Here is a 15271-nt window from a genome sequence, read left to right as displayed (position 1 = left end):
GAATTGCCTCCCTGAAAGAAAGGAAGGGAGGAAGGATGGAAGAAATGCATTCCCCAATGTAGGAAAAAGGTCAGGATTATTGTTCCCAGAATAGAAAATACAAAAAAAAAAAAATTTACCATAATCATTATCAAGAACCCCAAATTAATAAGATTCATCAGGAATGTCCATCTTTATTAGATGGTCCCTCCAATAGGAAGCATAATAAGCGTAAAGATAAGGTTATCAAAATATGAGGTCCAATCTGACCACAAGTGACAAACAAACCAAAAAAAAAAGCTGTAATTTAGAAATGCCTAGAATGATACCTGGCACATAGAAGACACTTAACAAATGTTATTTCTGGATGTGGGGTAGGAGCTGAATAGCTGGACATGTTGCCAAGAGCATCTCAAGGCACATTGGGAAAGAAAAGGCTTGGAGAATGGTGGGAAGCCCACACAACCTCAAACCTAGGCTAAGTGAGAGGAAACAAGGAGCCCAGTCTATCAGCAGACAAGTCAGGCTCTTTATCACTTGGGAATTCATGTGGGAAACGAGAGTAGACAGAGGCAGTGGAAGGGAAGAAGGAAAACAAGTAAACATCAAATTGTACATGTTTTCCTGTTGCTTAAATGTTGGTATTTCCAAATGTTAACATATATTTCTCATTTTAAGAAAGAATTTGCAGTATCTTCTCTTGGTTGTATTAATGAAACTATTTCATAATATGACTATCAAAACACTGGTTAAGCATTTAAAAAGCAGTAATATAAAAAGCAGCAATCCTTTAGAGATTTAAACTTGTAAAACTATGTTTTCTAATTTGGAGACTGCTAAATATACATATGGGAAGTTTTAAAGCCTGATTTCTAAGTTTAAAGAAACTATTTAGTTATATACATAAAAACTTTAAAACTATATACAGCAATTAAAAGAACTCCAAAAATATTAACAATGTCTGAGAAATGAGTTCACAATCACTTCTCTTCACTCAACTTCTGCCTTTTAATAAACATATTGTTAGTAGACTATTTCTATAAGCAAATGAGCTAAAAAAAAAAAAAAAAAAAAGTCAAAGTAGCACTAAAGTAAACAAATTCGAATCACAAACAGAGTTCGCAAAATCCAAATGATTAACTCCACAGCTGTACTAGTTGGCATGATACCACCACCAGTCCCTTTTAACCCAAAACAAACTTCATCCTAAGAGAACTTCAGTGTCTTCACCACCCTAAGGGCACAAGTGAAAAGTAAAATTTTGTACAATATATATTTTAGATTTTTAAGCTTCAGTAAGGAGTCTGAGTTGAAGGCTAACTATTCCCAAAGTAGAGTTTTCAATAAAACATCACTAAAGACTAAATTTTTAAAGTTATACTCCGTAAAAAAATAATCATTTGAAAAAAGTGACATTCCCTTTAGAAAAGAATGTTTTTATACAAATAATAACCAAACACTGAAAGTAATAAAAAGTTACCTCATTTGTAATACCAATTAATATATTAATTACCTGAGAATAAACTTAAGAAAATTTAAATTGACCCTAAAATGTTTAATCCAAAATGGATTAAAGACTACTTTGAAGTTTAAAACTATAAACCTCTGGGGGGGAGGGGTATAAACCCTCATAACCTTGATTAGGCAACTGGATATAACACCCAGGCAAGTTTCTTAGATATGACACCTAAAGCACAAATTTAAAACTTCTGTCCTTCAAGTAAAAATCAATCCACAGACTATGGAAAAAATTTGCAAATCATATTTCTAATAGATCTTTAGGACCTGGAATATATACAGAATTCTTAGAATAAAAATATTAAAATAGTCCATTTCTTAAATGGAAAAAGTTTTTTTAATTTTTATTTACTTATTTTTCAGAGAGAGAGGAAAGGAGAGAGAAATATCAATTTGCTGTTCTACTTATTTATGAATTCATTGATTGGTTCTTGAATGTGCCCTGACCAGGGATCGACAATGCTCTAACTGAACTACCCGGCCAGGGCTTAAATGAGAAAAGGATTTGAAGAGACATTTCTCCAAAGAAGATATATAAAAGGCCAATAAGTACATGAAAAAACACTCAATATCATTTTATGGAACTGCAAATGAATACCACAAAGGATATCACTTCACAGCCCCTAGGATAGCTATAGTGAGAGGGGGAAAAAGTTGTTGAGGATGTTGAGAAACTGAAACACTCGTACACTGCTGGTAGGAATGTAAAATGGTAGAGCTACTTTGGAAAAGTTTTTCAGTTCCTCAAGAAAGTTAAGCATAGCCCTAGCTGGTTTGGCTCAGTAGACAGAGGATTGGCCTGCAGACTGAAGGGTTCCATTCTGGTCAAAGGCACATGCCTGGGTTGCAGGCTCAATCCCCAGTGGGGAGAATGCAGAAGGCAGACGAACAATGATCCTCTCTCATCATTGATGTTTCTATCTCTCTCTCCTCTCCCTTCCTCCCTGAAATCAATAAAAATATTTTTTTAAAAACGTTAAACATGGAGTTACTATACGACTCCACAATTCCACTCCTAGATTTATACCTGAGATTAAAACTCATGTCCATACAAATATTTGTACAAGAATGTTCATAGAAGTATCCATTATAGTAAAAAAGATGAAAACAACCCAAATGCCCATCAGTTGAAGAATAAACAAAATATGATATATCCATACAATGGAATATCATGCAGTGGTAAACATGCCACAACACAAATGCATCACTAAAAACATACATTCTCATTTCACTTGGTCAATACTTAGGAATAGGAATGCTGAGTTGTATGGTACGTGTAAGTTTGTTTACCTTTATAAAGAACTAACAAATGTTTTTCTAAAGTCAAAACCACTGGCATTGCCATCAGCAATGGAAGACGTACCAATGGCTTCACATCCTCATTATCATTTGTTATTGTCATTTTTCCTTTTCTCCTTCATTTTTTTAATTTATTGATTCTCTCACTAGGTATATGGTGGTAGCTCAATCTGGTTTTAATTTGCAATTCCAAAATTACTAATGATGTTTAATATGTTTGGGTGTGTTTACTTGCTGTCCATACACCTTGTTTGGTAGTTTGTGCTTATATTTTTCGCCAAATTTTTAACTAGGCAGTTTACCAATTATTAAATTTTCCGAGTCCTTTTTCTTTGTTGTTGTTAATCCTCACCCAAGGGTATTTTTCCACTGATCTTTTGGAGAGGGGAAAATAGAAACATAGATGTGAGAGAAACATATCGACTGTTTGCCTCCTGCACTTGCCATGACCAGGACATAGAATAGGAAGGAGCCTGCAACCAACGTGCATGCTCTTGACCAGAATTAAACCCAGGAGCTTTAGTCCACAGGTCACCCCTCTGTCCACTGAACCAAACCAGCTAGGTCCTGAGTTCTTTCTACAATATAATACTAGAGGCCCGGTGCACAAAATTCGTGCAAGAGTAAGCCTTCCTTCCCCCAGCTGCCGGCACCGGCTTCCCTCTGGCACCCAAGTCCTGGGCTTCACTCAGTCCCAGCTTCATCCAGAAGGTGGTCTGATCTAATTAACATATTCCGCTTTTATTATAGATAAGTCCTTTGTTAGATATGCTAAAGAGGAATATTTACTATCAATGTGCAGCTTGACTTTCATTCTCATAACACTGTTTCCAACACCATAAGTTAATTTGGCTGAAATTGAATTTATCAATTTATTCATTTATAGATAATGCTTTTGGTGTCATATCTGAGAAATATTTGCCCGACCCAAGGTGAAAAAGATTCTGTTGATATTTTCTTCAAGATATTTTATAGCTTTCGGTCTTACCTTGAGGTCTAGGAATCATTCTGAACTAATTTTTGCATAAAGTGTGAAGTGTTTTTTGCATTGAGGCTATAATAAAGGAAAAGAAGTTACTTTATGTTTGAGTGCTGATTGCTCTGAAACCGTTTCCCTCCCTCTTCTGACCCACATCTGGGTGAAGCAATAAGAATGTTCAGCCATTCACTCCCGCTGTGTTGGTGGGAAGTTACACACATGGGAACTATCAAACCGGTCCCTCCTCCGAGCCACAGTAAACACAAAAACGGCCACCCCGCTTCACTCCTGCTTCACTCTGGACTGAACCTAAGCCCTTGTCCTTGAAGAATCCTTTTGCACTTTATTGTGCCAGTAAACTTTATTTCATAATTCATATCCATTGGTACATTTTTTTTAAAATATATTTAATTGATTTTTAACAGAGAGGAAGGGAAAGGGATAGACAGCCAGAAACATCAATGAGAGAGAAACATTGATCAGCTGCCTCCTGCACACCCACCACTGGTGATGTGCCTGCAACCAATGAATATGCCCTTGACCGGAATCGAACCTGGGATCTTTCAGTCCGCAGACCGTCGCTCTATCCACTGAGCCAAACCGGCTTCGGCTCCATTGGTGCTTTTAAAAAATTCCTAGGTGGGGAGCTGACTGGTGTCTAATAGGGGATACTGGTGCCCAAATAAAACAGATTTTTTTGTATGAGTATCCAATTATTCCATACTATCCTCTCGGTACTGAACTGCCATTATACCTTTGCCAAAAACAAACTATTTTTGTGTGAATTCTCTACTTTGCTCCATGAATCTGTATGTTTTTCTTTTCTTCAATACCACACTGTCTTGAGTACTGGTAGCTACACAATAAGTTGAAATCAGGTAGTATGAGTTTTTCAACTTTGTCCTTTTTCAAAACTGTTCTGCCTTTTCTACTTTCTTTTTATTATATCAGCTTTAGATTCAGCTTGTCAGTTTCTATAAGAAATCCTACTGAGCCCTAGCTGGTTTGGCTCAGTGGATAGAGCGTTGGCCTGCGGACTGAAGGATCCCAGGTTCGATTCTGGTCAAGGGCATGTACCTTGGTTGCTTGTACATCCCCAGTAGGGGGTGTGTAGGAGGCAGATGATTGATGTTTCTAACTCTCTATCCCTCTCCCTTCCTCTCTACAAAAAATGAAATATATATTTTTTAAATCCTACTGTGATTTGGACTGGAATTGTATTGAATCTACAGATCAGTTGAAGAATGGAAATCTCAACAACGAGTCTTCCAATCCATGAATATGAAATATATCTCCATTTATGTAGTACTCTTTGGTTTCGTTCATTGATGTTTTATAATTTTCAGTATATAAATCTTGGGCATATTTTTCAATACTTAAATATTTTATGGTTTTTGGTGCTATTGCAATGGTACTTTTAAATTATAATTTTCCATTGCTCTTGTTAGTATAAAGAAATACAGTTGAGCCGGGCCAGCATAGCTCAGTGGTTGAGCACCAACCTATGAACCAGGAGGTCGTGGATCAATCCCGGTCAGGGCACATGCACAATATTTCCATGCCACATATGCATTTTCATTGTTGTTAATCCTCACCCAAGGATATTTTTTCCATTATTTTTTTAAATGTTTATAATAAAAACCCAAGCTAATATTTTTAAATATGTTTTTATTGATTTTTAGAGAGAGGAAGGAAGAGAGATAGAGAAATAGAAACCCATGAGAATTATCATCGATCAGCTGCCTCCTGCCCACCCCCTACTGGGGATCTTGTGCACAAACTGTGTAGGTCCCCTGACTGGGAATCAAACCAGGGACCTCTTGGTTCCTGGGTGGATGCTCAAATCATTGAGCCACACCAGCCTGGTTTTTATAGAAAGTGGAAGAGAGGAAGGGAGGGAGGAGAATAGGGGTGGGGGAGGAGAGGAATATAGGGGAAGAGAGAGAGAAACATCAGTGTGAGATACATCAATTGATTGCCTCCCACATGCACCTGGGCCAGGGATCAAACCTACAACCCAGATGCATGCCCTTGACCAGGAATCAAACCCAAGACCCTTCTGTGCTTGGGTCGACATGCTAACCACTAACCACACTGGCCAGGGCTGTGTGGTTTCAACTTCAATTTTTTGACTCAAGATTCATACCTATTAGATTCTCAATGGATTCATGACCACAAAAGAAGTTGAAAATTGCTATGTATTTCACAGGGCACACTTTTCAAATCTAAAAGGAGTAATTAAATATTTGCCCAAGGTGGGAATGGCTGGGGGTGGGGTGGGGGTGGGGGTGAAGGGAAGTAGTCAATTGGGGAAAAAGGAGACTATATAAACCTTTAGACCAGTGTTTCCCAAACTTTTGACATATGTGTGCCCCTTCTATAAATTTCGTAACGCTGAGTACCCATCGTACTCATGAGAACGTAGAATTAGGCTCAGCTAAGCACGGTGCAGTGCATATCCCCACCAAACTCCGGTGCAACGCATACCCCCACCAAACTCCTCCCGTACCCCTGGGGGTACAGTACCACACTTTGGGAAACACTGCTTAGACAATAAAAAAATAACTAAAAAATAAAAGGAGTAATTATATCCCAGTTTATTACTAATTGCTAAGTAAATTCAGACTTTCCATTCACAGAAATGAAGGTTCAGAAGCTTAATGACTACCTCCCTGGAATAAAAGCAGGAGTTTGAACTTAATTGCCCTATGAATGATACTGCTTGTCAGTGTACACTCCACTCTGCAGTTTGAGAAAAGGTTAACACCTCCTTACCAAAAATCCAAGCTTCACCTGCAACAACCTGGACTACCTATCAGTGGTCGGCAAACTCATTAGTCAACAGAGCCAAATATCAACAGTACAACGATTGAAATTTCTTTTGAGAACCAAATTTTTAATCTTAAACGTCTTCTAATGCCACCTCTTCAAAATAGACTCGCCCAGGCTGTGGTATTTTGTGGAAGAGCCACACTCAAGGGACCAAAGTGCCGCATGTGGCTCGAGAGCCGCAGTTTGCTGACCAGGGACCTAGCTGATATAAACTTTCCTTTTTTATTAAGGCTTTTGCACTGCCTAAATAATTATTATTCTGTAAGAGTTAAATGTTATATACAATCTGTCATCTATTTTACTACTTTAGTTACAAAGACACAAAATGGCTATTGTTACTATATGCCTGTCAAAGCCCAGGTTTTTGGTACTTCAAAATGAAATTCATTTTAAGAGGTCAAAGGAAACAGCATTAGCCATCTAAAAAAAATAATAAGACAAAGTAGTCCTTTTTTCAGTTTGTCTATGTTAAATTTTTAAGAAACATTTGACAACAGCTATTTAAATGTTCCAAAGCAAAAAAAGAAAAAACATAATTTTTAAAGGTAAGTGAAGTGATAACACCTATGTTTCCCGCAGAACAAATATTTAAAGTTCATATTTTTCTATAGTTCCGCTCAGGCTAAAACCAAAGTTAAAGAAAAATCATGAAGTGTCCATTTAAATTCCAAATCAAGGCTAACCATACCCAAGACTGTCCACTTTCGGCTTCTTGGATATTTTCTGCTAAGGTATCCACTTTCTCCACAGAAATTGGATCGGAAAAATCCCTTTGAAATGTTTTATAAATTAAATTCCAGCGTTCCTGCTATGCGGGCTGAATATTTCATTTGATTATTTTAGGAAAAGACTGGCCTCATTCATAAACCACGTCTAAGCCTAAAAGGGGAAATAGGTTTCCTTCCAGAACCTTAAAAAAAAAAAAAAGGCCAAAACGTTGATGAAAGAGCCCTGCTGCCACGTCTCTCCCCCTCCCCCGCTCACGTAGCGGCCACTCCATCCCGCGGCGCATTCCTGGGGGAAGCCGGAGCCGCCTCCCAGAGAAACCACAAACAGTTAAGCTGGCAGCCCCGGCCTTTCGGATCGATTCCTAAAAGGAGATTCCTTCCTCGTCCCTTTCTGAAGCAAACAGTGCAAACACTCAAGTCTTCTCCGCTCTGCCCCGGCGCGAAAGATGGCTTAGTATCTAAAAACTAAATTGTATTTGTTTTGTTTTTACTATTTATATATATTTTGTATTTTCCCCCCATCACTATGTATCCCCTCTGTGCCCTCTTCCACCGCCCCCTTCCCCCAAAAAAAACACACACCACCACCACCACCACCACCACCACCACCGGATTGTAATTAACACATTCAATTATTTCGGGAAAAGAGTCTCATTCACGGCACCATTCTCTCTCCCCCTGAAGACACAGCTCGGGGGGCCACGCCTGTACCCCAACTCAGAGCTCTCACCCAACCATGGCATGCGGGTGGACTTCAGAAGCACTGACTCAGGCGCCTTTAGGGAAACCTCGGTACGAAGCGGGAGGGGGAAGCCCCGCTGCCCCGACCACCGGCCGCCCTGACAGCCACTTCCTCCCCCATAACCTCGCGAGTCGCCCCCCGGGATTCCGCCGCCCGGCCGGCATGGCACCCGGGGTGAAGCCTGAGCTGGTGCCCAGCCCCGGAGACTCTCCGGAGGGTAAAGCGCCCGGAGAGGAGAGGAGCGGCCGCTCCGGCTGGAAAGCCCCCTCTCCGCGGCCACAAGCGGGCCAGCCGCGGCCCCGGAGGCCGGAGCCCCCCGCCAGCAGCCCCGCCGGGAGGCCCAGGTACGAGAGGAGCTCGGGGGAGATCAACAGGGTGATGCCTCCCGGGGAAGAAACATTCAAGAAAGTTCTGGTCCTCGGGGCGGGGACAGAGGCTGCCGCAGCCCGGACGGCCGGAGACGCTCCCGGGCGAGGAGGGGAGAAGGGGCGCCCGGATGGGGGGCGGAGGGGCCTCCGGGCCGGCCGGGGGGCGCGGGGCGAGGGGCCGAGCCTCCAGAGAGGAGACCGCGGCTGCCGCGGGAAGCTGGAGGACCCCCACCCCCAAACCATCCCGCCGGAGGGGGCAGGGGCCGGACACCAGGACCGGGAGGGGGACCACGGCCGCCGGAGGGCCTCGGCCTCGGTCTCCACGGCCCCCGGAGAGCGCCTCACCTGGGGAGCGGAGCCGGGCGGGAGCGCGGTCCTCAGTGCCCTGTTGCCTGCACCCGGGCGGGCTGCCTCCTCCGTCCCTCTGCCCGCGGGCGGCGCGACTGGGCAGCAGAGGGAGCCCGTCAGCCTTTTATAACCCCGGGCAGCGCCGGAGTGGGGGGACCGCAGCCTCTACGTGAGCCTGAGCACACCAGCGTGCGCCCACTGCGCAGGCGCCGCCGGGCGCCCGCCCCTCCCCGCCCCGCGTGACCACGCCCACTCCTGGCAGGCCCCGCCCCCTCTCGTGCCCACGCCTGCTCTCCCCACGGGCTCGTGGAGTCTGCGGCCGGGAGGTGGGCCCCGCGGGCGGGCGGGCCGGGACGCAACGCGCCTGCGCAAGGTTCTCGCCCCGCCACAGTCACCGTAGTTACCTCGAAGGCGCCCAGCTCCTTTGCATCAGTTCTTTAGCGCCTTGATGTCAGCATCGGCCTCTGGCCTGAAGGATGAGGCCACCTGGCAGGAGATAGCTTACACAGGAGAAGAGGAGCATATAGGAATAAAAATAGAAGCAGAAAGCGAGCTTCCGGTGGATCCCTGGTTATCTCAGCTGTCCTGGCCCTGAGCCTTTTTGCTTTCCTAACTTCCCTTTTTCACCTCTACTGTCGTGCACATCTCTCTTCGCCTTTATGTTTTATCAGTAGGAAATGGACACTGTGCTCCAGAAACAGATTATTTTGTTTTTTTAATTAAATATTGTTGAACGTATTACAGATGTCCCCTTCCCCCCCCCCCCATTGACCCCTTCTAGCCCGCCCCCACCGCCTGCCCCGGCCTTCACCACCCTGTTTTCTGTGTACATGGGTTATGCATATATGCATATAAGTTCTTTGATCTCTTCCCACCCAGCCAGCCTCCCCCGCCTTCCCTCTGAAGTTCTGCAGTCTGTTCTATGCGTTTATGTTTCTAGATCTATTTTGTTCATCAGTTTATTTTACCCACTAGATTCCACATAGGAGAGAGATCCTGTGATACTTGTCTTCCTCTGGCTTATTTCACTTAGCATAATACTCTCCAGGTCCCTCCAGGCTGAGACAGATTTTGATTTTGATTTTTTTTTTTTTTTTGGTTCAATTCCTGGCCTAGTCCCCTCTAACACTGGGCATTAACCCCTCTGTATCCCAGTTTTCTCATCTATGAGGGTAGATGCCTCATAGGATTATTGTGAGAATTAAATGATAGTGTATGTAAAGCATTTAGCACAAGCCTAGCACTTAGAAGGACTTGGTAAGTAGATTGTGTTGTTGTAGCACAGCATGTCCAACTGTGGACCCACACATGAGGCCCACAACGAATATTTTGCAGCCCAGCCAATGTAATGGTATTTAAGGAACATTTTAATTAAAATTTCATAACTTAATTTTTACAATATCCTATTATACATAATTATTAATAACAAACTACAACATTCACTACTGACTGATTACACTGTAATGATGTTGCATTCATTTCCCTTATGTGCCTTATGTGCAGGCTCACCATTTCTCTCCACTAATACTAGCAGCAAATATTTTAGCAGCCGATTGCCATATCATTAGTCTTGTACTGACTTGTTTGGAAATATTTCCCTTTCGGAGAACAAGAAAAATAGGTTTATTTGTGTTACACTTATTAATTTGTGCAGTTATTCAGTGGTAAGTTAATGTTCAAGAAAATTTTTTATTTTTATTAAAATTTTATTTTTATTAAAATTATATTTAATTTTTATTAAAATGTTCTATTATTATATGTTAACAATTACTCATTTATTTCAGCCCTTTGTATTCAGCATGTCACTATCGAAATAAGCCTACGTATCTTTGAAAATCAAAGCTTTTGGTTTTTTTCCAGCCCACATACACTTAACCTTATTTATTTGGCCCATGTTAGCCTTTGAGTTTGACGTGCTTTTTATAGCATATAGGCACCCAATGTTGTCTTAGTCTTAGTCAAGCATTTGCCTTGGTTATTGTGTTGCTAAAAGAAGAAAGCTTTACTATCAGGGAGCATACCAAGAAGAGGTAATCTTCCCCTTGTCAGTGAAAGGGAAGAATGACTTCTCCAAGACTTATTCTTTAAAAATTGCTTCTGAAGTTTTCCATTGTTACTAAAAAGCATAGTAATTAAACATTAACCTTTGACTCTTCCCTAGGAAGTGGGGTCAATTATACAGAAAGAGAGGGAGGGTCCTTAGGGAGCCCAAAGCAGTAGATACTGCAGTGCCCCCCTCACCTGGGATTTCGCTTTCTGCAGTTTCTGTGGTTTCTCGGTCGTGGTCTGAAAATAATAAATGGAAAGTTCCAGAAAAAAACAATTCATAGAGTTTAAATTGCAGGCTTCTGGATCCCATTATGAGATCTTGAGCCATCCTGCTCCATCCCTCCCAGTCATGAATCACCCTCTGTCCAGCTTGTCTTCCAGGGAGACCTTCCTGCTCATTCATCACTTTGCAGCCTCTGGGTTATCAGATCCGCTGTCACAGTATCACAGAATTTATGTTCAAATAAACATTTTCCCTTAATGGCCCCAAGCACAAGAGTAGTGAGGCTAGCAATCCGGATATGCCAAAGAGAAGCTGCAAAGTGCTTCCTTTAAGTAAAGAGGTGAAACTTCTCTACTTAATAAGGAAAGAAAGAAAATCATATTTTGAGATTGCTAAGAAGGAATCGTCCATCTGTGAAATGGTAAAAAAGGGAAAAAGAAATTCATGCTGCCCTAACCAGTTTGGCTCAGTGGATAGAGCATCAGCCTGCAGACTGAACAGTCCTGGGTTCGATTCTGTCAAGGGCATTTATCTTGGTTGCAGGCACATCCAGGGGGGGAGGGGGGTGCAGGAGGCAGCTGATTACATTTGTTTTGTCTGCTGATATAGTAAATGTTGATAGATATGAGCCACATAAAAGCTTTTGGGAGTCCTCAATATCTTCTTTTTAATATATTTTTATTGATTTCAGAGAGGAAGGAAGAGGGAGAGAGATATAGAAACATCAATGATGAGAGAAAATCATTGATTAGCTGCCTCCTGCACTTCCCCAACTGAGGATCGAGCCCAAAATAAAATGCTATGGAATTTAACCCAGGAATGTGGCCTTGACCAGAATCAAACCCAGGACCCCTCAGTCCGCAGGCTGACACTCTATCCACTGAGCCAAACCACTAGAGCCTCAATACCTTTCAGGAGTGTGAAATGGTCATAAGACCAAAGTCTTTGAGAACCATTAGTCTAAACAAAGAGCAGTGAATCAGCCCCTTGACACAGGAGTCCAAGATTTGCTAGAAGAGCTTTGCCTCAAATAGAGTTATAACCAACTTATCCTATACGGAGCTGACTGATGAAAACTGGCAATTTACCTTGTAGGTAAAATAGCTCCAAACCTGGAGGCGGAAGCTAAGAAAGCTGCAGGGCCTTCATTTGCACTAGCCAGTTCCAAGGCCCAGAGAGGCCCAGCAATGTGTAAACATTTTAACTGCAACCTTTAGACCAGCGTTTTTCAACCGCTGTTCCGCGGCACACTAGTGTTGCCTGGTGTGCCGTAGGTGCAGACAAGACAAGAATTTTATAATTTTATAATTTTTCACTATTTTGTTTACTTAATATTTCATAATAAAGTAATTATAAAATACTTTCTTTGTGTTTATTTGACTCCTATCAAGAGAATTACTTTATATATATAGTCAATATAGGCACAGAGTTAAATTTTTTAACATTTTCTAATGGTGGTGTGCCTCGTGATTTTTTTCATGAAACAAGTGTGCCTTTGCCCAAAAAAGGTTGAAAAACACTGCTTTAGACTGCCAGGCTTCCTCTGCTCTAGTGATGTTGGAGTGGCTAGCAGGCATTTAAAAACTTTAGCTGAAAGGAAGTTGAATTAGAGTACGTTTGGTATGAGTTTAATGGGGTGTATTTTTGTAATTTATAGTCACTTCCAGGTTTAGTTAACGACATTGCCAGCTGTCCCAGTGTAGGAGTGGCATCCAAGAATACTTCTACCCTTCAGTGTGCTGACCCACCCAGCATTGTAAAACAGAGGTGAAGGGCCAGGCATGTATAGCTATTTTAAGGTGTCTTATGTTCTAGCATCAAACATATGTGGGTGGTGGAGGAGAAGCAAAGTTGGAAGGGTAGGGAGCCTGAAGCTAATCTATGGGAAGTTCTTCCAATTATTGGATGTGAGAAACTTTAATTAAAGATTTGGTACTTACGAATGCTTAGTCAATAAAAGGAAATATTTTGGTCAGAATTTAATGAGGACGTCCACAACAAACTAGTTAGTGTCATCATCTTAAAGAAAACTGAGGTGTGGCTCGGTGGTTGAATATCAACCTATGAACCAGGAGGTCACGTTGGGATTCACAGTCAGGGCACTTGCTTGGGTTGCAGTCTCCATCCCCTTTATAAGGCATACAAGAGGCAGCCAATCAATGATTCTCTCTCATCATGAATGTTTCTTTCTTTTTTCTTTTTTCTTTTTTTAATATATTTTATTGATTTTTTACAGAAAGGAAGAGAGAGGCATAGAGAGTCAGAAACATTGATGATAGAGAAACATCCATCAGCTGCCTCCTACACAGCCCCCACTGGGGATGTGCCCTCAACCAAAGTACATGCCCTTGACTGGAATCGAACCCAGGACCCTTTAGTCCACAGGCCGACGCTCTATCCACTGAGCCAAACTGGTTCCGGCATCATCGTGGATGTTTCTAACTCTCTCCATTCCTCTCTGAAATCAATAAAAAATAAATAAAATCAACAAAAAGACTGTGCCAAACAAGAATAGTTTTTCTACACATAGAAAATAATAAAAATAGCTTTTATTTCATAATTTAAGTGATGTTTCTTTCTTTGACATTGAGCACCTGTATGGTTAACAAAAAGGGAAGCCAAAATAGAAGACTCTGTTATTGAAGGTGTGGCTGACCAAACTGCATTCACACATATGAAACAGTTAAAAAATCATTGAAGAGCATGGATAACTTTTAACTGTGAGGATTATAAAATACTACATAGCTTTACTTGAGAGTTAGGAGAATGAAGGTGATTTTTATGAATAGGTGATAGTGGATAGGTTTTGTTAGCTGGGGATAAAGATGATGGAAACAATATTTTAGAAATATTATGCTATGTGAATTAGAAAAAGAAAGTAGAGTCTAGGCTAGAAATCCAAGATTCATTGACTAAATATTTATGGACACCTAGTTACTGCATCCTAGACACTGCCTACTGGGCTATGGAAAATCAAATTTTAATTATCTATGTTTTTAAGGAGTTTACAATGTTATTGGACAGAGTTAAAACCTGCACTTGTGCCGAAACCGGTTTGGCTCAGTGGATAGAGCATCGGCCTGCGGAATGAAAGGTCCCAGGTTCGATTCTGGTCAAGGGCATGTACCTTGGTTGCGGACACATCCTCCGAAGGGGGTGTGCAGCTGATCGATGATTCTCTCTCATCAATCTTTCTAACTTCCTATCCCTCTCTCTTCCTCTCTGTCAAAAATCAATAAAATTAAAAAAATAATAAAATATATTTTTTAAAATAAACACCTGCACTTGTGGCTATCGGAATACTATATGTTCATCCATTAAATATTTGCATGCCTACATGAGCCAGACTATGCTAAGTGCTGGGTATATGATTCCTGCTGTCATAGAATTTAGAGTTCTTTGAAGAAAACCAGCCATACACTTAATAAGTAACTAAATAATTAAATAAATAATAAATATCGATAAGTGTAAATAAAAAATAAAATGCTATAGAAAAGAATAATAGGAAGACATAATTTAGATATAGATATGGCCTCATATCGTACCTTAAAATTCATAAAGCAGGACATACTAGCTACATAAAAATTGTGCCATGGTCTCTCACTTGGAAAACTGGCGGAATAGTGTTACCAACAACCGAAATAAGGAAGGTGAGAAAGTGAGCCAAGTTTGTAGAGAAGCTGCAGATTATTGGATTGGAAAGGACAGGGGCCATCATAGGCTTCAATCAATAATCAGTTTAGTATTAAGCAGATTTCCATATTCCAATAGAAAATTATATAAAGGCTAAAATTCTGACTAGTTACAGTTCTAACTTAAAATTGACATGTGATTTCTTTAGATTTCATTCTCAACTTGAGTTAACCACAGTAACGACAGGTATTTTTCTGCTGTGAGTTGGCAGGGAAGGCTACCTGTGATGTTCATTAGTGTTGTTCACCAACTATTTCTAGGGCTTTTCTCTTCCCAGACGCAAAGGTCTGTTCTCCGCCTTCTTTGAAATTAGCTATAGCCAACTAACTTGCTTTGGCCAATGAAAGTGACATGTTTGAAGATCAAATTGTGCTTCACCGTGTTCCCTCCCCACTGTGTAGTTACTATGAAAGCTTGTACCAAGCCTTCATCAGTCCAGGTCTCTGAGTCCCTTCAGTGAACAGAACCCCAAACTCTGCCCTGCCTTGACAATCTCCACTGGCTGTGTAGCCT

At 41.4% G+C, this 15271-nt stretch overlaps 1 protein-coding gene across 2 annotated transcripts in view; it reads right to left on the bottom strand.

Moving 5' to 3' along the window:
• Positions 1–8980, bottom strand: part of P4HA1 (prolyl 4-hydroxylase subunit alpha 1) — a 65606-nt gene extending 56626 nt beyond the window's left edge. Inside the window, exon 1 of one of the 2 annotated variants that reach the window (XM_036437765.2) lies at positions 8791–8980. The gene's annotated coding sequence lies outside the window, so the exon portion shown is untranslated. The remainder of the gene's footprint in view (positions 1–8790) is intronic. The other variant, XM_036437764.2, reaches the window with a different exon arrangement.
• Between the last annotated feature and the right edge of the window lie 6291 nt (positions 8981–15271).

The sequence above is a fragment of the Pipistrellus kuhlii genome, unplaced genomic scaffold (assembly GCF_014108245.1).
Source record: "Pipistrellus kuhlii isolate mPipKuh1 unplaced genomic scaffold, mPipKuh1.p scaffold_m20_p_15, whole genome shotgun sequence".
Classification (NCBI taxonomy): Eukaryota; Metazoa; Chordata; class Mammalia; order Chiroptera; family Vespertilionidae; genus Pipistrellus; species Pipistrellus kuhlii.
Note: the sequence above shows the minus strand (reverse complement) of the source record. Positions and strands in the feature narration are given on the sequence as shown.